At 41.6% G+C, this 22,922-nt stretch overlaps 1 long non-coding RNA gene across 1 annotated transcript in view; it reads right to left on the minus strand.

The window, feature by feature from the left end:
* Positions 1-7,668: 7,668 nt before the first annotated feature.
* LOC144219883 (uncharacterized) overlaps positions 7,669-22,922 on the minus strand; it is a 31,685-nt gene continuing 16,431 nt past the window's right edge. Inside the window, exons 2-3 of the long non-coding RNA XR_013331533.1 lie at positions 18,126-18,180; positions 7,669-12,594 (exon numbers count right to left, since the gene is read on the minus strand). This is a non-coding gene — a long non-coding RNA (uncharacterized LOC144219883). The remainder of the gene's footprint in view (positions 12,595-18,125; positions 18,181-22,922) is intronic.

The following is a 22,922-nucleotide window of genomic DNA, read 5'->3' on the forward strand; positions in this document are numbered from 1 at the left end:
TTTTATTATTTCCCTTTTCACATTTAGACTCCTTTCCATATGGAATTGATTTTTCTATTTGATGTAAAGAGGAGGTCTCTTTTATCCGTACGGATATCAAACTCTGCACTATTTATTGAAAAGAACATCATTCCGCCCACTGCAATGACAGTGTCCCTTGGTCATATATTGGGTGACCCATATATGTGGATTCCTGCTTAGACTTTGTATTTAGCCTATTTGTCCTTATGCCAACCAACATTACAGTCTTTTTATTTTTAACGTTTATTTTTGAGAAAGACAGAAGGCAAATGGGGGAGGGGCAGAGAGAGAGAGGGAGACACAAAATCTGAAGCAGGCTCCAGGCTCCAAGCTGTCAGCACAGAGCCTGAAGCGGGGCTCGAACCCACAAGCCATGAGATTATGACCTGAGTCGAAGCTGGATGCTTAACCGACTGAGCCACCCAGGTGCCCCAGTCTTAATTATAACTACAGCTTTGGTAAAGATTATTCAGTTTTATTGTTGTTCAAGGTTATCTTAGATAGCCTTGGTCCTCTGCATTTCTGTCAGCTTGTTAACTTCTTCCCATACTGTGAGGATTGCAATAGTATTGCACTGAAGTTAGGTAACAATTCACACAATTGCCTTCCAAGGGATCAGCATAATATACCCATACATTTATTTAGATCTTTTAAGATTTCTCAATGTGATTTTTTCAAAAACTTATTTCTAGGTATTTGATATTTTATGCTAGTGTATACAGTATCATTTTAACAATTTCAATTTGTTTCTGGTATTTAGAAATACAATTTATTTATTTATTAATGTTTTTTATTTATTTATGAGGGAAAGAGGCAGCATGAACAGGGGAGGGTCATAGAGAGAGGGAGATACAGAATCTGAAGCAGGCTCCAGGCTCTGAGCTAGCTGTCAGCATAGAGCCCAACATGGGGCTTGAACCCACGAACCGTGAGATCATGACCTGAGCCAAAGTCAGGCGCTTAACCGACTGAATCACCCAGGCGCCCCAGAAATACAATTTATTTTTATATATTGACTTTGTATCCAGTGACCTTGATAAATTCCTTAATATTTTGTAGTCTTTTGAATTTTCTATGCACAGAACTAATTGTCTAATGTTTTCTCCTTTCAAAACTTTGTCTTTATTTTAGGCTTATTTCACTTGCTACGATCTTAAATTTAATGTTAAACAGCAGTGGGTATAATTATTAGACTTCAAAAAAACTGACCTTTGGCTTTGTTGACTTTGTTATTTCACTGATTTTGTCTATTATTTCCTTGTTCTTTTTCTAGCTTCTTGAAATTTGGAGTGTAGGTCATTGATTTTCAGCTTTGCTTTGCTTTTCAGCTTTCTAGTCTATGCATTTCAGGCTATAAACTTCCCTCCATGCGTTGCTTTCACTATAACTCACAAGATTTGGTATCATTATCCGCCTCGAAATATATTTTGAAATTTGATTTATTCTTTGACCAAGGGTCTGTTTAGAAATTATTTCATGATTTCCAAGCAATTAGGGGTTTCTTTAGTCTTTTTGTTACTGGTTTCTGGCATAATTCCACTGTGTTAGAAAATACTGAAGGCTTCTGATCTTTTGAAATTTGTTGAAGTTTGTATTATGACTCCGCATAAGGTCAACTTTGGTAAATGATTCACGTTTACTTGAAGAAAATGTGAATCATGTTTTTTTTGATCAAGTGTTCAATACATGTAAACTAACTGCAGTTTAGTGATTATATCAGCCAGATCATCCATCCATATTCTTTTTTTTTTTTTTTGGTCTGAACACTCTATTAGCTATCACAAATGCTGTGTAAAAGTTTCCAGCTATGGTTGGGGATTTCTCTCTCTTCTGTCATTGTTACTTTATTTATTATACATTTGTTTTGGCACATACACACTTAGGGTTATTGGGTTTGGGTGGATTAATTCCTTTTTCATTATAAAATGTCCTTCTTTAGCTCTAATGATGTTTCATGCCTTAAGTCTCTTTGCTTTTGGTAAAACTATATAGTCCTATTATTCTCATCCAGTTGTGTATCTTTCTTGCCCCGTGCATTTACTTTCAACCTTTCTGTGACCTTGTGATCGTGTCTCCTGTAAGGAGTATGTGGGAAGGTATCCTCCATTCAGCTGATAACATTTCAACTTTAGCTCCAGTAATGAATTACTTAAGGGGTTTGGGTTTATGTTTTGCTGTTTTAACATTTGACCCACCTGTTGCATGTCTCCTTTCCTATTTCTGCCTTTTAATATTTCCCCTCTGTTAGATACGCATTCTATTATTCTTCGTGTTTAACTCAGAGGCTATAACCTGCATCCCTGATTTATAGTGTAATAACAGTATTAATTTTACCACTTACCCTGTGCTAGAATCTGTGGGCACTAACTCCATTTACCCTTCTTGTGCCTTGTTATAGGATGCGGGTTTTTTTTTAATTATTATTTTTTTAATTTCTGAGAGAGAGACAGTGTGAGCAGGGGAGGGTCAGAGGGAGAGGGAGACACAGAATCTGAAGCAGGCTCCAGGCTCTAAGCTGGCTGTCAGCACAGAGCCAGACGCGGGGCTCGAACCCACGAACTGTGAGATCATGAACTGAGCCAAAGTCGGATGCTTAACCAACTGAGCCAGCCAGGCGCCCCACAGGATGCGTTTTAAGCCCACAGGTGTTTTAGCCCCACACTTTTACAATTAACATAGTTGCAGACATATTTACCATTTCCATTTCGTTGGGGGTCACTTTGCTTCTGCCTAAAAGAATACCCTCTAACACCTCTTTCAGTGCATGCCTACTGGTGACTGATTCTGATTTTTCCCTGAAAAGTATTTGCCACCATATGTGAAGTGTATCTTGCCCTTGGCCCCGTCTTCCTGGTTGTCTGGAACAGGATCACTGAAGCAGCCATCTTTTGACAACAGAAGCCACATGCTAAAGATGGTGGGTCATATAGAACAGAAAAAGCCTGGAGTCCCGCTGGCCTTTTGGAGCTACTGTACTGAGCAACTGACTGCCTACCCAACAGATTAAGCACCAATGTTACTTTGGTTCTGTTCCTGATTCAATGTCTTTGATCAATTCTGGAAACTTCTTGCCATTTATCTCTTTCAATATAGCTATTAAGGTATCTGCAATCTACACTGAAATACTCCAGTGTATGTGGCACACATGTGTTACTTATGGAAACTCATCACTTGGATCCTGCTAACATTCTGATCAAGACAGTTGCATCCGGGATAGTTACCTCACGCCGTAGTCAGAGAATCCATATTCCAGAGGAAACATTTCTAGGTACTGTTGTGTCTTGAAGAACTATAAGGCTTTGCTAATTTACACACTAAATGTCAACGTTTTATTTTTGAAATTAGTGGTCTGTTAACTAGAATGATGAACTTCAAAACCTGGCTCAGATGTTGAAATTAAAGGTTGTCAAGGTTATACGGACTGGCTAGTTGCTCACCCCACTCTTGCAAGAAGTTAAAGAATCCAGCTTGGCCTGCAGCCCTTAGCCTTTGGGATAATGTCTTAATGCAATCCCCAAAAAGATCCTCTGTCCAGGTTTTGTTAAGGGTAACAGAATTCTGTGTCCTGAAGGAATCTTTTAGGCAAGGTGAGGGTCAGAGCATCTCCAAGGGCTGAGAACTACTTCCTTGAGCCTGCAAAACAGACTCCAAGAACTGTTTTCTTGCTCAGGATAGTATCTGTACTTGTGGCTGAGTTGATGTGAAATTGTTTTCATTACAATCTGGCTGTTGCGGGTGATTTGGGGTGTGCATGGATTTTTTTTGCGGGGGGAGGGGTTCAGTGCGTAACACTGATCTACCAAGGGTTGTACATAAATGCATTAGCTCGAGTCAGTTCATGACTGCCTCACCCCACCCCCTTTTCTACTTTCTCCCTTCTTAATCTCCTCAAGTCCATATGTACACTGGATCCTCCATGTGTTAATCTTTCATTTCTCCCATCTCTTTTGTGCTGGATTCTAGCTTATTCCTTCTATTGTTTCAAAAAATTGTCTTCAAGTATGTCTGATACATTAGTAAATTTTTTCCGACTGACATCAGAGTAGAGGCACCAAGAGGGCAGGAACTTCTGTGTTTTATTCACCGCTTTGCTACCAGCCAATACCATTGCTTTGCTATCGTGCTGGCAAATTAAGGTGACGCTCCCAGGAATTTTCAAGCGAAGCACAGACACCACGTGAGCAAGACTGCAACGAGCACTGCAACTCCCCCTCTTCCCCTTAGTCTTAGGTTCCAGGGGCTGCTATGTGGGGAGCTCTGCTCCCCGCTTCCTAGGGCGCAGCACCTTCTAGGGTTTTGACTCCAGGCAGGGGTCTCCGTCCCAGCCTCCCTGAGTTCCGTCAGGTCATGTCTCTTGCTGGTCACGTCCCACCGTCTACTGGTGAGGCTAAGAGCCAAGGTGATAACCTCCTGGGTCTGAGTAGCGATCAGCTCCCGAGTTTACTACTCTGGTTTTGTTTTCTCTTCATTTCTGCCAGTTGAGACTTACGCTCTTTTGCAGACAGCCATGCATAACTGTTCTGTTTTATCTGACATCTCTAGGAATTTGGAGCTATCGGACACTGGTGGCAGGAAGATTTACGTTTAGTTAGTGTGCCATGACACCAAGAGTCCTGGAAATGTACTCCATGTGAGAGGGGGAAAAAATAAACCACCAGCCTGTTGAAAGCTACTATTTTAGAGTTTTGTTATGCTGTAGTTAAATTAGATCACTAACCGATCCTCACTTTGAAAAGCAGATCAAATCAAATACAGAAAATACAAACTAAGAGTTGGAAGAAAGCATTTTGTAAAAAGGTATGAAGGTAAAAATTCAGTAAAAGTTACTGCAAGTGGGGAGCTTTGCGGGGTTCCTTTAAAACACAGGCACTGGGAAAGGACTTGGACAAAATCTCACAGGCAGTGAAGATTTCTTTACCCGTAACTGTTGGACTGAAAGGTACTGGATAATCAACCGATTTTATTTGTATTTGTAGGACTGAGAAGAATCCTCTCTACACTTCCACCTCTTATAAGGAGAATGCAACCAATAGAGACCTGAATTGTTCTAACGTTTTCACTGTGTGTCTCCAGTTATCAATGATTAACCGTAGCAAGTAGGATGAAGCAGAGGCCTGCCATTTTGTGCTGAGAAAATATTAACCTTTAATTATGGGACTCAATTCCTGGCCATACCTTTGCCATTTGATCTTTGTTTGCTCTTCCTACAACATCAGCATGACGGCAGTGAGGCTGCTCACCATTTAACATTTTATTTCTGCTTTTTAACACCTAACCAAGAGTACAACTAATTTAAACAGTATTCCTAACAGCAAACAATTGCATTTGAGGTAAAATACGTTGGCTTTTCTCAAATTTAAAGGGTATAATATCAATTTAATTGAGACACACAATCTCCGTCAGGTGGCTCTAGTTCAGTTATCCTGTTCCAAGGAGAGTGGGCTCAGGGTCCACCTTTCATCCCTCTGCTCCCCCAAACCTCCCCTTTCCTGCTAGGTCTGCCCCCAACCACAGGACACTAACTCCAAGAACTAGGGGTCTTCCTTAAAGCAAGCAGTGCTAGTACTGTATGAATATTACCTCATGTTAATCATCTAACGACTGTAGCAGAGTTGTACTCCAGTCTATCCAGAGCACTTACTTCCTGTCCTGAAGTCTATTTTCCCTATGGTTACAACATGTAATATGAAGTGACCATGCCCACTTTGTAGAGAAAATCATGTGATGGCTGTCAGATGGCACAAAGCAGCAGCGCTGCAACAGGAACCCGGAGCTCTGATTCTGAGATCAATACTCTTCTCTGCGGTCATTATGCCTTCATATAGTCACCAATCACAGTCGTATTTAGTGGACAATTGGCTCCACCCAGCAGTTACTTTCTTTATATTCTTATTAGTAGGAAACACAGTGAAGTAGTAAACAATCCTTAGAAATACAATGGCAATTAAAAGTTCTTAAAAAAAAAAAACAAAACTTAAAAATAAGGGTGGCAGAGGGGAAACAGGTGAGAACATGACAGGGTTTTTTACAACATTTCTACTTCTCACCTTTGCTCCAGATTATTGTCCACTGAGGGGGGAGGGGATTCTATTTAAAAACAAGAGTAAGATTTTATTCTTTCAACAAAGTGTGTCATGTCAGACACTGAACTTACATAGAGGAATAAACCAGTCTCTGTCTTCAAGGGGCTCATAATCTCAAAGGGAAAGACATGTAAGTAATTAGAGATACATTTAGCACTAGTAACAGTGTCAGAATGGAGTGAAAGACACATTTATGACATAAAGACAAGACCGACTTTACCTAGGGGTTCCGAGATCTAGATCCTGTTGACTTGACATCTGAACTGAGTTTCGAAGAATGAGGTATTTCCTGAGCCCTTAATTTGTGCAGATAGCGTGCTGAGTGGTTTATGTGGATTATCCAATTAGGTCCTCATTACAATTTAGGAGGTGGGTAACTCCAGCTTACAGGTGAGTCCAGCCGGTGGGACCTGGCACTCTCACCTGGCACTCGCCATGCTCCGGGCTGTGCTCCACTGACAGGCTCCCTCCCCCCCCCCCCCCCCCCCCACCCCCCCCCCCCCCCCCCAGCTCTCTGGCTGCAGTTACACTGGGAAAGGGATTGAAGAGACTGTAATATTCTCATTTACATACAAGGAACTGGAGGTCAGAACGCTTCTGGAATTAGCCAAAGGTCACATAACATACAGAGACATCCTTCATTCTCTCAGGGGCCTGGCTGGTGTATGATCACTTATTCCTGAAAATTCCTTCTCTTCCTTGCTTTCCCTTCAGCTCCTTCAAACATTCCACTGGCACGGAGAACAAACGGTCTCAAATGGCTTACCAGAGGGTGAAGTCCTTAAATGAGTACAGCCCAAGGACACATGACTCAATAGGGTTAGCTTGTATTTAAAACAAGATATTTACTATAAATATCAGTGTTTTATAAGCAATGACCTGAAAACACTGCGAAACCAGCAAAACAGGTTGGCCAGCTTCTATCTATGAGCACCGCTTCTTCCGTAGCCGACCTCTTACATACAGAAGCAGATAATGGGCACAGACTGGAAGCCCAGGGCAGCCCACACAACCTGGGGAAAGGCCTGTGCTCTGCTCCGTCCGCCTTACAGTGACGCACGACACGGCCACAGGAGACTGCTGAGCGCTCTGGGCAGTCCTTCCCTAGCGTCAGCACCCCGGGAGTCTGCCTCCCGCCTTGCCTGAGCTGCCTGAGCTGTGTCCAATCGCGTTTCACATATAACCAAACACTACAACTTCCCGCTTGTGCTGAAGGTAAAAGTCTTGACTGCTTGTGTGAAAATAAAGTCTGAATAACTTCCTTTGGTTCATAATAAAAACCGTCATTCTTACTGTACATGCAGTTTTGAAAATATACTCTCTGTTAAGCGTACGGCTCCGATTCTAATGCAGATGGCACTGCTCAAGGATATGGTGCAACTATAACATCTTGCTCTGGTTTAGGCTGAACACACAAATAAAGAGAAAGGTTATGCAATTTTCTTGGTATCACTGCATCTATTTCCCATCATAAAGTGAAGGTCCCATTCTAAATTCTATTGATTCCAGAATCGTAACAATATGAAAATTGACAGGAACCAAAAAATACCAGGAAACTTACCAAAAGGACAAAAGTGTACATTTATTTGGCAGCACAGCACACACTGGTTCTGTGAAAGCATGGAAGTCAGAATCACACACGAATCACACCCTTCTGAACCATTACGGATGTTCCATTCTAGGTTGACACACTTCCTGAATACGAAGCATGGCACGCCGTCTGCAGTCAGGAGTCTCCATCACTGTAACTGCTCCATAACTACACGTAACTTAACTTTTCTGAGTCCCAGGCCCCTCAACTGCAAAAACTCGTAACAGTCACTTTGAAGGGCAGCTACAAGGCTTAGAGGAGAGCACATATAAATGCATCTAGATAAATATCAGTACCACAATAGGGTTTCACACACACTGTGGTCTTTGTGAATACAGAGTAATAATGAAACACATATTTAAATGAGTGACACTTCAGAACACCCGAGGACTAAGGTTTTTTTTTTTTAAAGTTTATTTTTGAGAGAGAGAGAGCACGTGCAAGAGAGGGAGGGGCAGAGAGAGAGGAAGACACAGAATCCAAAGCACGCTCCAGGCTCTGAGCTGGCAGCACAGAGCCCTATGTAGGACTCGAACTCATGTACTGTGAGATAATGACCTGAGCTGAAGTCAGACTCTTAACCAACTGAGCCACCCAGGCACTCCAAGAATAGGTTTGTTAATGCAAAAATGAACTGATAGACTTTCTTTTTAGTATGTTTTATAATTTAAAAAAATAATCGGAATAAATGTCTAAAAGAGATTAAGTGACTATAAAATAAAATTTGAAATGTGGTCTGTTTCTCCGAGTTTTTTTCTTCTTTCTCAGTATATAAACTACTGATGTCATATAATCAATGGCATTTCTCAGCTTTGATGGAATCTAATTTGAAAAGATTAAAATGTAATTTTAGGATAATATATTTATAATACTGAAGGTGGAAAGGGTCTACCTAAAGAAAGACAACAAAACCCAGAAGTCACAGATTATTACACAACAGTTTTAAATAAAGTTAAAAAACATGACAGGTAAGGAGGAAATATTTGCAATGCATATGACATAGCAAGAGAAAAAAAGTGTCCAAAGTACATAAAGTCTCTAGAAAGCAGAAAGAATTAGGAAGCCAGAAGAAATATGAGCAAAAGATATGAACATGTAATCCAAAAGAAGGACAGAGGGGCACCTGGGTGGTTCAGTCGGTTCAGCGTCTGACTTTGGCTCAGGTCATGATCTCGCGGTTCGTGGGTTCAAGCCCTGCGTCAGGTTCTGTGCTGACTGCCAGCTCAGAGCCTGAAGCCTGTTTCAGATTTCAGATTCTGTATCTCCCTCTCTGACCTTCCCCTGCTCATGCTGTCTCTCTCTCTCAGAAATATATTCAAAAAAAACTTTTTTAATTAAAAAAAACAAAAGACAGAGAGAAAGAAGGGGGAATGGAGGGAGGAAAAAGGGAGGAAGAAAGAAGCCAATACAGGCATGAAAACATGTTAACTTCACCTTTAGACAGGTGAATCAGCCAGGAGGTACAACTTTGCAACTATCCACTCAGCAAAAGTGAACAAGACTGCTGATGCCCTGGCAATGATGTGAGGAAACAGGTACTCTCTTATATTATAGTTAAAGTATAAACTTGACACAGATTCTCTGAGATTCACTCAGCAAGATCCGTTAAGTATTTTAGACAGACATCTTCCTTGCCACAGTGATTGCACCTTTACCAGTTGCCCTGTAGAAATAGTTACACTGTGCATCAACATGTTGGTATTTCCTAGGACTGTTAAAACAGTGAAATCCTGGAGCAACCAACCTACAGGCCCACCAACGGGGAAGTAAATATGTTACGGCACATTTTGGAACTAAAAAACTAGTGATGCAGAGATACAAAAAGTTCTCTTAAATGCAAGGAAAAAAAGGTACATGCTACATACAGTGGGATTCCATGATGTCGGAAGTCCCACTCACGCCCAGAGTGTATATGTGTGTAAAACCAGGAAAAGAATTTGGAAGGCCGTGCACAGCTCACAATCTAGAGTATAACAGAGGAAGGTGTGCCACCTGAGTGTGAAGACAGCGAAGGGGCGCCTGCACATTTTACTCTAAATATACAAAATGGCCAAACATTTAGGAAGTTATCTAGAAACAAAAGATTTGCCAATACCCAGTCCCCAAACTCTATTTCTCATTCATCCTGACAGGCTTACTTAGAAGTAATGAAGTATTAGCAGTATCCTGGCTAAAATGGAACTTTCCTGTGAAACTGACTACATGCCAATAGAGAATTTTAAGCAACTGGCTGTTAAATATAAATTGGACACTGAAAACAAAAATTTTCACAGATAAGCTATAGAACAAGAAAAATGTGTGAGGTCAAAATAAAGGCTGACGTACACCTTTAGGGACCTTTCATACTTTTTCAAAGAAACCTTATGAAAATCTTTTCTCCCCTTGGCTGGGGAATTTGGACTTTTATAAAATTTGCATGGAGAACAAGTAGCAAAGGAACTTCCGCAAATTACTTTTATAAAACAAAACCAACAGCTCAAGCCCTGTCTTTCAATATTTTCACATGGACAAATACTGAACACAGCTTTATAGTCTGTGAAGAATCCCTTTGAAATAAGCAAGGAAAAGGTCAGAACTCTTAAGCCAGTTATACTTACATCTGGTCAGTCCCGGGACAGGTCAGTGGTTGGACGGGTTCTACGGCTAAGATTTTGATTCATGGAACAGTTTTACTTAGTCTCATAGAAATAATGTGTATTAAATTATAAAAACACCCTCGGGACTGGTTCTTTTCCATAAAATTAAAGGAAGTTAAAGCTAATATTAAAAAGCAATCCTAATTTATATACTTATAAAAATCCTAAATGTGAAACTGGTTTTATAATGTATTAGTTTTCTGAATAATTCAAAGTTATTAACAAAACCTACCTTTCATGTTCATTCAGATTTTGATACTAGCATATTTCTAGTTTAAAAAAAAAATCTCAGTATGCTTTAACAATAAAGAAATTATATAGTTGGTTACTATCATTTTGCGTAAGATTTCGTACTGAATAACAGTTGGCCCTTTATCAAAAAGTGAAATCACATTTTAAACAGAAGTAAAAGGAAAGCTCTCATATATCACAGATTCTGCATTTTAACTGTCATTTCTTGATTACTGAAGTTGATAGAAGTCATTTCTTGATTACTGAAGTCGATAGGAGTCATTGGCTCAGAAACCTACATTTCTACTACTGGGAATCAGTGAGATAAGAAAAGACATAATGAAATCAAAGTTAAATACCTGATGCCAAATGCTTAGCATATAATTATGAGGAAATTTAACAAATCTTCAAACTTGACAGAAAATGGTTCAAGTTTAATTTCAGGTCATATTCAGGTTTATCAAAGACACCCACCTCTGTATTATATTCTCTATCCATCAATTAAATAATAAATGGCAACTGTCAAAAAGGGGGGGAAATGGGTACCTTTTCACATTTATCCGGATGTTGTAACATTTCACACTTAAAAGCACATGTTCATCGGAATAAAATTTACATTATATTTCTAATAAATGTAGTTTTTAAAGACACAAAGCATGTATTTTCCCGTAAGGGTGGTGGACAGCTCAGTGTCACTTAGAATGTTTCGCTGTATTACGTAAAACAAGATACACACTCAAGTCTTAAGTACAGTGCATCTTTCACATGGAGCTTTTCCCAAAGGACAACATGGGGTGCAGCTGGCAGCCCCGTGAGCAGAGACTCTGTTGGAGGGTCAGGAAGGCAGGTGAATGCTCACATGACCCATTAACATGGGTCAACATGGGACACATGACCATTAACAAAGGAAAACAACCCAATGAATCAAAAAGCACAGCCTAAACCACATGACATGCTAAATATTTTTTAATCTGAGAATATAAAAGAAAAATTCTGTATTTTACTCACTGAGGTTCAAAGATGAAGCGATGGGGAACTCCCAAATACACCTGATTTGAAAATCACATTTTATAAAACTACCTTTACATTAGATACTGCTTCCATAATGCACTGCAAGGTTTCACCTGATTGAAAGTTATAAAATAATTGAAGGGTTTGCCAAGTTTCAAAGGAACACGTAACGCTCACTGAAACGTTTTGTATCCAAGTACATAATAGCTCTCAGTAACGAATAATAAAGAAAAAACTACCCTATTTTAATAATAAAATATAATCGGACAAACAGCACTCACCTTTCAACAAGTCCCATGCTTTACTTTCACATTTTTATTTAATTGTGAATTTCTCATGACAGGTAGGTATATTCCACAGGAAAAGCATCCAATGTGGGGATTCTAATTCACGACTTAGGCAAAGACAAGGATTTACAGACACTGGCCAAGCTGCTGGACTAATGAGCACTTCTTAAGCAATTTTGATTTTGGGGTTGTTTTTTTAACTTACCAAAAAATGAAAAGTTCCTGGAATAGAAAAACAAAGCTACCGAAAATTTTAATTACTTTCAATAGAAGCATGAAACGTAAAAGTATAATTTAAACCAAGCATGGCATACTTAGAACTAAGTACTAGGTTAGGTGATCTTTAAATTATTTGAACTGTATGACACAGTTATACTCTGGGAAAAATAACGAATGGATAACAGACCTGTTTTTAAAATAATAATAACAGCTACCACTTACAAGAGCTTAGCAAGTACCAGGAACTGCTCTAACACTTAACTGGTATTAACTCATTTGGTCTACCAGTAGGCAGGTACCGCTCTAATCCCTCCCAATAAAGCAGGCTCATGCGGTGGGGCACGGGCAGTGTTAACCTCTCGCAGTAGCACAGCGGGCAGCACAGCGGGTCAGGGCAGTCCTGTCCTAGGAGGGGAGTGCAAGAGGGTGGGCTTCACAACTCCTTACCACTAAATTACAGTCTTGTCAAAGATGTAAACCATTTCCATTAAACCAGAAAGGTGGTGTCATCATTGCTGGTAAAATAAAAACAAGTTATGTCTAATTAGACCTAACAGCAATTACTTATTGAACACCCAAAATGTGCTATGTACTATTACCAGCATCGTAGCTAGCATTCATAACAGCTAACATCTTAGCAATTATTCAGTGCTTAATGTGACAGGCGCTGTCCTAATGAACCACTTTACGCCCATCGTCTAGATCAATCCTTACAACAAACGGTCCTGTGAAGTGGATGCCTACCTATTTTGCAGAGGAGAAAAGCACTGAGGTGTGAAACAGCGCCTCTCCCTCCTCCCAATCACCTAGCAAATTCACTGCTACAGCCCAGATGGCTACAAATGTCTGACGTCAGGGCCATGTTTGTTGAAGCACACTGCAATGCCTACAGATCTGACCCCGACTACCACATGAGGACATTTTTTTGTCCTAATACCTAGAGTTTTCTCTCAGAGATACAGTAACACAAAATTAAAAGATATGACAGTCATTTAAATTTATAGTAATTACACCAGAAAAAATATATCAAGCCTCTCTGTCCTATTCTTGCCAAATCCCACATCAATGTTAATGGTTGACATTCCAAGTCAGCTGAAGTAAACATCCACCTCCCAGCCAATCCACGTATCACAGCTGAGTGTAGGATGTTTACATGAACTGCAACTTGGTTTACGAAACCCTTTATTGTGTTTCTATTGGTCCTTTACCTGACGCTCAAATTGATATTAAAGTACACATGATGACTTATTCTATTTTTCAAAAGATAATTTTGTAGAATCTGTTGAAAAAAGAATTGGTACAGTGATCCACATAAATGAGGCAAGAGTCAGAAGGTATTTTGAGACGAAGTTTAGAATCCAAGGGAAAAGGCAGAAGTGATATTCTTTTCACTGAAATAATTTATGGCAATGTATGCAGACATCCTGTGAATGTTCCAGATCTAAATGTGGCTAATTTTACAGCCTCTCATCTTCCTATATCCCTCTCTTCAAAACAAGTGAACTTGCATTTATAGGAACCCATCTGATGGCCAGTACAATGCATCAATCAGCCATTCTTCCTCATGAAGAAGATTCCCATTTGGGGTAAAAGACAAAATTAATGAAACACCTCTGAGGAGCCCCAAGCTTCGCAGTGGCGCTTCTCGCCCTCATTTCTCCTCCTCCTCTCCCTTGTGGCTCCGCATCTCCCCCACGTTCACAACTCACATACTTTCACCGCAGGAACATCTCTCCCCCACTCTCGGGTCTCTCGACCTTGCACTGTCCCGACTGCTGTCAAGCTGCCCACAGAAATCCCTTCTCCTCCCTCTGCATTCCTCTGATTAAACTAGTATCACTGCAAACATCGCTACTAAGTGTAAGAGTGGCCTTATCGATACGCTTACATTAAGAAGAGGAAATCCTGAAATCTGGAAGTAAAATGAAACTTAAGAGCCACTGCTGGCAAAGTCTGAAAAATCTTTGGAATTTTAAAGGCATCCTAAGGCTCTACCTGGCCTGGCCTCTGGTTTCCTTGGGGCTACTTTTCACCCAGTATCAGGTCTCAAGATTAGAAACACACACACACACACACGCACACACACACACCTTCCTTCTTCACCTCTAAGTGTACGGTTTTTCTGTTTGAACTACTCCTACTGCAACAATATTTTTTTTTTCTTCTGCTTTTCTTTGCAAATATATTCAAATAGGGTTTCCTGGGCTGGGTATGATACTTTCTCTGGGAGAAAAATGGGCCTCAGGTTTCTGACAAACCTTTTTAAAAAAATCAAACTTTTGGATTACTACATGTTTTTAAGTTTGGGATTTAATTTTTTTTTTCTTTAGTCACTACATGGGCAAATACCAAACAGGGAAAGAATGTTAAATGAAATGAGCCCCATGGCCCTGTGAAAGTATGGACCCAGGACAGCAGTGTCTGTGGCACCTGTTTAGGGGGAAATGCACATTCCCAAGCCACACCCCAGACCTCCTGCGGCAGAAATTCTTGAAGGGCCCAGCAATCTGTGTTTCATAAGCACTCTAGGTAGTTTTGATACACACTAATATTTGAAAACCAGTAGACTTAATTGTTTCACCAAATACGTTGGAAAGTCAAAGCAGAAACAGCAGTGAACGTCAAATTATTTGGAAGTCCGTAACATGCCAAAGATAAGGAAAAAAAGCCAACGTCAAAACATGTATCATGTGTCCGCACATAATTAACAAAGCTTGGGAAACTGTGGCAGTGATGATCTGAAACAGCATCATTTAAAAAAGTAATTAAGCTCAGACTGATACTCAAACTTACGAAAAAAAAGAAAATTCCTGAATACCAACAGCCCGAGAAACACATTCATTCCCTGAAGTTTTCGTCAGAGGGGTGAAAAGAAGCCAGAGTCGGAATGTGCCCCATGCCACGAAGAAGGCACGCTGGGAACTCAAGTCTACCACTCACTGCTGGGCTACCCGAGCCTCTGACGGGGCAGAATGAACTCAGATATGGAGACCAGTGAGGACCATCCAATAATGTGATGTTAACCAAGAATATTTGTACACAGCACATCTAATTGGAAATGAACCTGACACAATTCAGTAGTTTAGCTTGTTTGCTTAAGAAAGTAATCCACAACTACTAAAATACAGATTAAGGGAAAAAAACCTTGTCATTTTCAGAATGGTGTTCCGTAACTAACCATGTTTTGCTTTTAATATTAATTTGATCAAACATCTTAAGTTGTAGTTTCTGAGCTTTCTAACACCTGTCAATAAAGACCACACACTTCTCCCAAAAACCTAAATTAAAAGAGAGGGAAACAAGTCGTTACAGGTTTACTGGAAAATACTGACAATCTAACATTTTAAGGCATTTGTTCCCAATAATTAATTGCTAAATTTGCAGACCAATGGGAGTCTGTGGTTCTTCAAAATTAAAACATGAAGAAGTCATCTGCAAATGACTGAAAGGCTGCACTCAAGTACACTGAAGCAAGGGCATCCAGAATTAAAGCTGACATGGTCCCTGATCCACCTCATTAGGGCAGAATAACATAGAACAAATGTTACATAACACTGATTGTACCATTAATCCTGCAACATCACGGGATAACTGGACTGGCTGGGAAGAGTGTAACAACTCTGCCCCCCTTTTAGCTTGGATTTGGGTTATCATTATGAAAAACCTTCCAAATCAGCTGTGCAAACTATTAAACTAGGCAGTTTCTATCCATCTTGCTGAATTTTAAAGCAGTAACCAACTTCTTCATAGGAAATAAACAATGTCACCTGATTTAACAACATAATCCTATTCCCGGAGAACTCTTTCTGCCTTTGCCAGGGGATACTTCTAGGGCTCAGAAGTGCTTCTGTCCATTTGCCGCTATCTGGAATCTAAGGCCCCCAACACGCTAAAACAGGCGCGGAATATGCAATAAATCTGCTTCATTAAGAGTTCAGTGGGGACGCCTGACGGGTGCTATGGTCAAGCTTGAACATTATCCTTACAAGTTGCCAGGCTACTTGGGTCCAAAGCAATAAACTACCCTCCCTCCCTCCACTCTTAACCAAGTAAGTCTCATAAACCACCACTCTCACAAAGAAGGCTTTAAAAATAAACGCTGTAGCATGGATACATCTGGAATAGTTGCATTATAACCCAAACTTCCATGTGCTCATCTGCATTAAGAATAGAAGGGAAGAGCAGATAGTTCTGCAATAATGTAAGATTGTTAATTAGAATCGTATACACACAAGGTGCATCACTTGATGTTTATGGCGAGAAAACAGAGTTACGAGTGTCCGTGCCCTCAGAAAGCCTGCCACACAATCAAAAACGACATGCATTTAAAACGAGATTAGTAAGGACTTCATCTCTTGGTTTAATTACGTGTGAATCTAACAAAGTATGACGGTCAGCGGTAACAGTAATAAATTGTAAGAGCACCAATGCTTTATTAAAGAGAGAAATTTCAATAAAACACATGTTTCCCAGGGTCTAAAGGACAGATAAACATAAGAAACCAAATTTTTTAAACTCAGAAAGAAAGCTGCTATAAAATTACACACGACCAACCGATGGGTCCACAACGAAGCCTTCTATGAGAAGAGCCTGTAACACTCAGCTGCTGGGGGACACCACACGCAGACAGGCACCTGCTCACTAGGCGTCTGTCCGTCATGGCCAGTGCCCAGCGGGGAAGGCAGGGAAGGGCAAGGGAGGACCTGAAACGCTCCTGCCCACCGAGGAGCGCTATGCGCAGGCCCTGCCATCTGCAGCCATGCACGTTTCCCACGGGGCATTCAGCCAGGAGCTGTGACATCACTCAGGGAGAGGGGTGCAGGAGCTGGCGGGTGAGGAGGGACACCACGTTCAAGCACACACAGCTCTTCACGACAGAGAAATGGAAACTTCTAGGTTGTATGTTGCTGGGTGGTGGCGGCGATACATCTCATCTGCTGAATTTCTAAGGGAGATCAGTCTCCCGAACTGCTGGTTAGTTCAATTCCAGCCTACTTGGAAAGGCCGTAAGGACCAGAAGTTCACTGACCGGGCAAAACCAAACCCAACAACCCCCCCGGCGGAAACAGAGTCTTCCACTAAATCCTCTCTGGCCCAGCAGGAGCCTGGCTCGGGGAGGCTCGGGGAGGCTTGAGCAGGCTCAGGCCGGTTGGTGGCAGCCCCACTGACCTCTGTTAAGCGGAGGAATCCAAACATTTATGGTGTTTCCCGTGCATTCGCCAGCCTCGCCAACGCCACTTCTTGGGCACAACAAGAGCAAGTGGTGCCTGTGAACAGCCGGTGGCAGCAAACATCTGACTGAAAGCTTTGCCACGTCTTCCAGCTTCCAGTCGGGGATGTTTACAACCACAGACTTTCTGAGCAGCAGAGTCACAGAAGGAAGAGAGACACACATGCGGCCTGTCGCCTTCTTTATCTAATGATTTACAGGCTTTTCAGCACTGAATGGTATCTGTGACATTTTAGAACAAAAATTAATAAGGTTAATGTTATTAATTAGTTAGCAAGAGAATCAGCTAACTGGTTCATCAGCTGCAATTCTTCCTAAACGGGCTAATTAACAAAGCACATACACACTGTAAATTTAACTTGGCAAACATGCAAAATTAAATATATTACCCAGTTATCCTACACGATGATCTATTTTTCTACTTAATGCATGCAAAAATCAGTGTTTCTTTAAACCTGGAGTTCCAAAATCAGTAAGAAACAACACAGCAGAAGGACGATCCTAATAAGCAGAGTGACCACCCATCCATCCAAACTGGTCTCAGTTTACACCTGTTGCCCGGGATTGTTATGAAAAGTGACTTCCTTCACTGATGGAAGTGTCCTAATCGAGAGCGCAAAATAGAAGGTTTTACTTGGCAGTACGTCCACACTAAGAGTCTTGTGTTTTTCCCCTCTCTCCATTAGGTTTAGGTTAGGGATGAACAGCCCAGGGCAAGGAACAAAGCAAAGCAGAAAATAAGGGGAACAAACTCATGAACTTGGCTTTGTTCATACAGCAATAAACTGAAACCATTTTGTTTCCCACACTACTCACCTGAGAGAAGGAAGACAGTCAATCTGCATTCCATCAGAAGCACACTTGCTTTAATCTAAAATAAACATATGTACACGCATACATAAACACATCCTTTAGGATAACTATGGAAAACACCAATACACACAAACATATTAATTTTCTAACATCAATTTTTTTTGGAGTTTGTGGAGTTCTCTGGAGTAAGAGATTGCAGGTACTGATATTTTCCCTGTGGTAGTATCTAAAGGTTGTTCTGTAACAGTGTTTTTGTTACTGTTATAAATAAGTCTTCCCCACTGTAGAATATGGAAAACAGCGAAGAAAGGGCATCTGGTCTCTATGGATACAAGATGACCTTCATTGTTTCTGAAGACAAATACTTAAGAAAAAATCCAGTGACTACTTTTAACAAAGACTATTCAAGTTCTACAACTGAAAACCTGCAGATTTAAACGAGAAAAAGTTACTTCATGCTGAGGCAGGCGCCGGGTTACGGGGTTACGTGGACGTGAACCAGTTACTACCAAGTCCTGCCTTCAATTTCCCTCTCTGTTCTCAGTGTAATCTTTTGTTGTTGTGAATGTTTATTTGTTTTTGAGAGCAAGCAAGTGGGGGAGAGGCAGAGAGAGGGGAGGACAGGGCATCTGAAGCCGGCTCTGTGCTGACAGTATGACCCTGACGTGGGGCTCGAACTCACGAACCATGAGATCATGGCCTAGGCTGAAGTCGGGCGCTTAACTGACTGAGCCACCCAGGCGCCTCTCTCAGTTTGATCTTCTTAAAGGCTGATCACAAGAACAACACTTTTATCAGAGCTACTATGTTTAACTCAGACACAACACACAGAAACTTCTCTTCGGGGTTAGGAAGGGACACTGCCAAGCACCACACACTCGTACACGATGTATTCTTCTTGAAGGCGGCTGAAAGTGAGTGGGACAGAGAAGTATGCTACAAGAAAATCAATTACAAAATGCCTTCTAGACACCATCTTCAGTTATAACATATAATCTGTACTTCATAAATGTTCTTTAATTTTGTTCTTTTATTCTTAACCAAACGCACAGCATGCTGTGGCTCAAGGTTTACCATTTCTGACACACTGACTTCCAGCTGTCACAAGTGTATTTTTCAGCACTTGAGTTGCCCTTCTTACCACCCACTCTGCCACTTCCATGTTTCTGTTCACAAGTCTTAATAAAAACGAGCAAAGTATACATATGTACAAAGCTATTTTAACCTTCAGCAGTTATCCATTTATATCTAATTTGAAATGCTGTTTTCAGACGCAGGAAGTCTACTTGATGCTGTACTTGAGAAAAAGAATCCTCTTGTAAAGATAAGAGGTGTAAATGGCTCTCCTGCAGTCCTTCACAAACCTGCGTGTTACAGCTTCCTCAGACACATCGCATCTGTTCAAATTCTTGCACTTCCACTGACACACTAGCTGTGTGACCTTGAGTAAGTCACTTACCTACTCAGAATCAGTTTCCTAATCTGTAAATTTCAAAAACCTATAATGGAATTACAAACAACTCTCAGAGTGGTTGTGAAGATTAAGTAAATAAAACTATGTGAGTATAAACGCATATTTGAAATAAAGCACTACACAATAGTGCTGGTGTTTACAGACTTGTACTCCAACTTTCTTGAAAACCTTACCCCTGAAAGCAAAAGTCTGCATGTGAAAGCTGACAACCGTGAGGGTGACCATCTGTGTGAATACAGGAGTTCTGCAGAATTCTCCTGGACACAGCACTAACTTGGGCAAAAAACAAAACAAAACTCGGGCAGGCAAGCAGACAAAAACAAGCCGCTGGCTTCCTCTGCACTGGCTAACTGGGAGCACCTGTAAGTGATGATATACTGACAATAATATTAGAAACGCTGCTGGGGCACCTGGGTGGCTCAGTCTGTTAAGCATCTAACTCTTGATTTTAGTTCAGGTCATAATCTCACGGTTCATGAATTGGAGCTCTGTGCTGACTGTGTGGAGCCTGCCTGGGATTCTGTCTCCCTCTTCCTCTGCCCTTCTCCTACTCAGTCTCTTCCTCTCCCTCCGTCTCAAAAATAAATATTCTTTAAAAAATATTAGAAATACTATTCATTTTTTACTTTTTAGTGCAGAAAATCTTATTTAAAATGTTAATTTAAATAGCACGTTAAGAATTAGTGTGCAAATTAAATCAGAACCAAACTATACTTTATCTGCTCAAATGCAAAAAAAAAAAAAATCATTTCTTTCAGTGTTTCAAACAGTTGTGTTAATTAAAATTCCGTTGTATTTAAAGACCCAAAAGGTCTTCTTTTTCATTGGCAAGTACTATCAAAGCTCCTTGTGATTCGGGGACAGGTTTCAAAGCAATCGGAGCAGTCCTACATCAGGTTGGAGTGAGAAAGCCCTTGCAGGTGAACCAGTGGCGGTGCACCGCTCAGGCCACGGCTAACTCGACGTCACCGGATGGCGAGAATGGCGGCCACGAGTGCACCACGAGTCCCCGGGAGCACGAAGGCGGGCGGGAGGCTTCCGGGCAGGCCTCTGCCGGGCCCTGCTCCCCGCAGGGGCTGCTGGCTCCGCGTGGGCGGCGCCGGACTCCGCCCCCCGCAGCAGGTGGCACCAGCACCAGGCCCAGCCCCCGGCGGAGGGGCAGGGGCGGAGGGGGAGGACACCCGCGGGAACTTCTCCACCAACTATAACCCGTAAGAGGCGCATCTGGCCTCGACTACTGACGGACTGAGTGACCGGGGCGCGAGTGGTGAAGGCGGCCGTAAGGTGCCTCTTCTCACAGAAATGACAATCTCAAGGAAGCTATCGGTCGGAGGAGGCGGGGAGAGGAATTTAGAAGAACTGCTGATGATTTTTAAGACGCAAAACAAGATTAGGTCCTGTGTAAAGACGAGGCTGCAGGTAGAACACGGCGATGTGGAGGGAGGGCGGCCGGGGGGTAAGGCTGGGCAGCAGTCCGATCACGAACTGCCTCATGATGACCAGGAGGGTTTTAAAAAAAATACAGATATGAGATCTACTGAAAGGTAGAAATCTGCAGTTTCTCAGTCTACACAGCAGGTGTTAATAATTTGTTGAGAAATCCTGAATGTTTTTTTTTTTAATTTTTTAATCTCTGGCATTTACTTGTTACCATATAATATTCTTTTCCTCTTTATTAAAAGCAGAGGGAAGGATACATTCTAGGGAAAGATTCCAGTTCATTTAGGTCTAACTCTAGTTTTGTAAAGGCTAGCGCCTGAGTTGTGGCGCTATCTTCTGAAATGGGGAGGTTTAGATAGTTTAAAAAAACAAAACAGGCATTACAAATAAAGAGGGGAAAACCAACTGTCAGCTACTTAGTGGAAGGAAGTAGTACATGGGAGACAGACAATTAAAAACTTGAGTCAAGGCCAGTGAGATATTTGAGAAGAAAAAGTAGGAGTATGAACTTGTCAATTTCCTCAAAGTTTCAAGAGAGAAACTTGTCAAGTAGCTTGAGGATGGAAGGATAAACAGTAATAGAATTAAGATCATCACTCTAATTATAGTCCAAACAAACCCCATAAAGAGGAACCCACACATGCTGAAGACTACGAAGCAGAGTTAAAGACACCCCTCTGATGTAGGGAACCGAAAAGGGTACTCAAACAGCCATCAGTTCTAGACAACCAATGTGTGTGAAAAGCACTGAAGGTGTCACTCAGGATGCCATTGGGGGAAATCTGCATAATTCGTTGTAAGAAAAATAAAAACTTTAACAACCAAAATACTGTCATTCTCAGTCCAGAAAAAACCCGTGCTTTCATACAGCTAGGATGGCAGGGGAAAACCGCTCCGCAGGCACTGGCACACACATTTCTCCTCCATCTTTTGCAATGACGAGCGTAGTACATGGTATCCAGAGTGTCTCACTGTGACACAATGATCACACGCACCCCTAATGCCATACTTCTGTTCATGTCTCCAACTCCAACACGGAGCCTTCGCCCTTTTAAATTATATATATATATATATATATAACTTTTGGAATCCTCTTCCAATAGTCCACTCTTAGGAAGAAGTACTGGACCATAATTAAGAAATGTGAGAGCTTTACAATCAGACAGAACTAGACCAGCATTTAACTCTGTGACTCTGGGAAAGGGACTTGACTTTTCTGTGGCTACTTTCCCATTTGTGAAACGAGAACTGAAAACACCTATCTTGAAGGGTTACCGTGAGGACTGATGAAACTAGTGAAATGTTCGCCAAAACGGAGCTCGGCAGCAGGCATGCAGCTAATGTGCAATAAATGGAAGGAGAACAGGAGAGAAGATTCTTTACCTCCTCTTTCAACTTTTTTCACACAGCGTTTCCCATGCACCGTTTCTCAAATTTCCCTTTTACAAATCCTGTTTATCCTTCAAGGCCCAGTTCAAATGCCAACCTCCCCGTGAAAACGTCACCAGCAGAAGAGGCAGCTGNAGCGCCCGGCGCTTACCGTGCTTGCGGCCACGTTCTTAGGGCTCACGTGCAGGAACTCCTTGACCCCCTAAGAGCCCCGGTAGCGAGGTGCCGGTAGGACTCCGTCCGCTAGGAGCCCCACAGCGCCTGGGGGCGGGGCCCCGAACCCTGCAGCCGGGGAGCCCGTTCTCACCCCTGTTGCACGCCCCCACTGTCAGCTGAGAAAGAGCACCAGTAATTGCTGACACCTTCAGAGAGCGGATAGTTTTATATTTAGTGCAGCCGGAGATGTTTTCTACGCCAGCTAAAATCATTCACGATAGACAGCTTATTCATCTTGCATAGAAAACACCTCCATGGTTCAGTTCCTCAATCTGCACAAA

Source organism: Crocuta crocuta, unplaced genomic scaffold (assembly GCF_008692635.1).
Source record: "Crocuta crocuta isolate KB4526 unplaced genomic scaffold, BGI_CrCroc_1.0 scaffold119, whole genome shotgun sequence".
NCBI classification, from domain to species: Eukaryota; Metazoa; Chordata; class Mammalia; order Carnivora; family Hyaenidae; genus Crocuta; species Crocuta crocuta.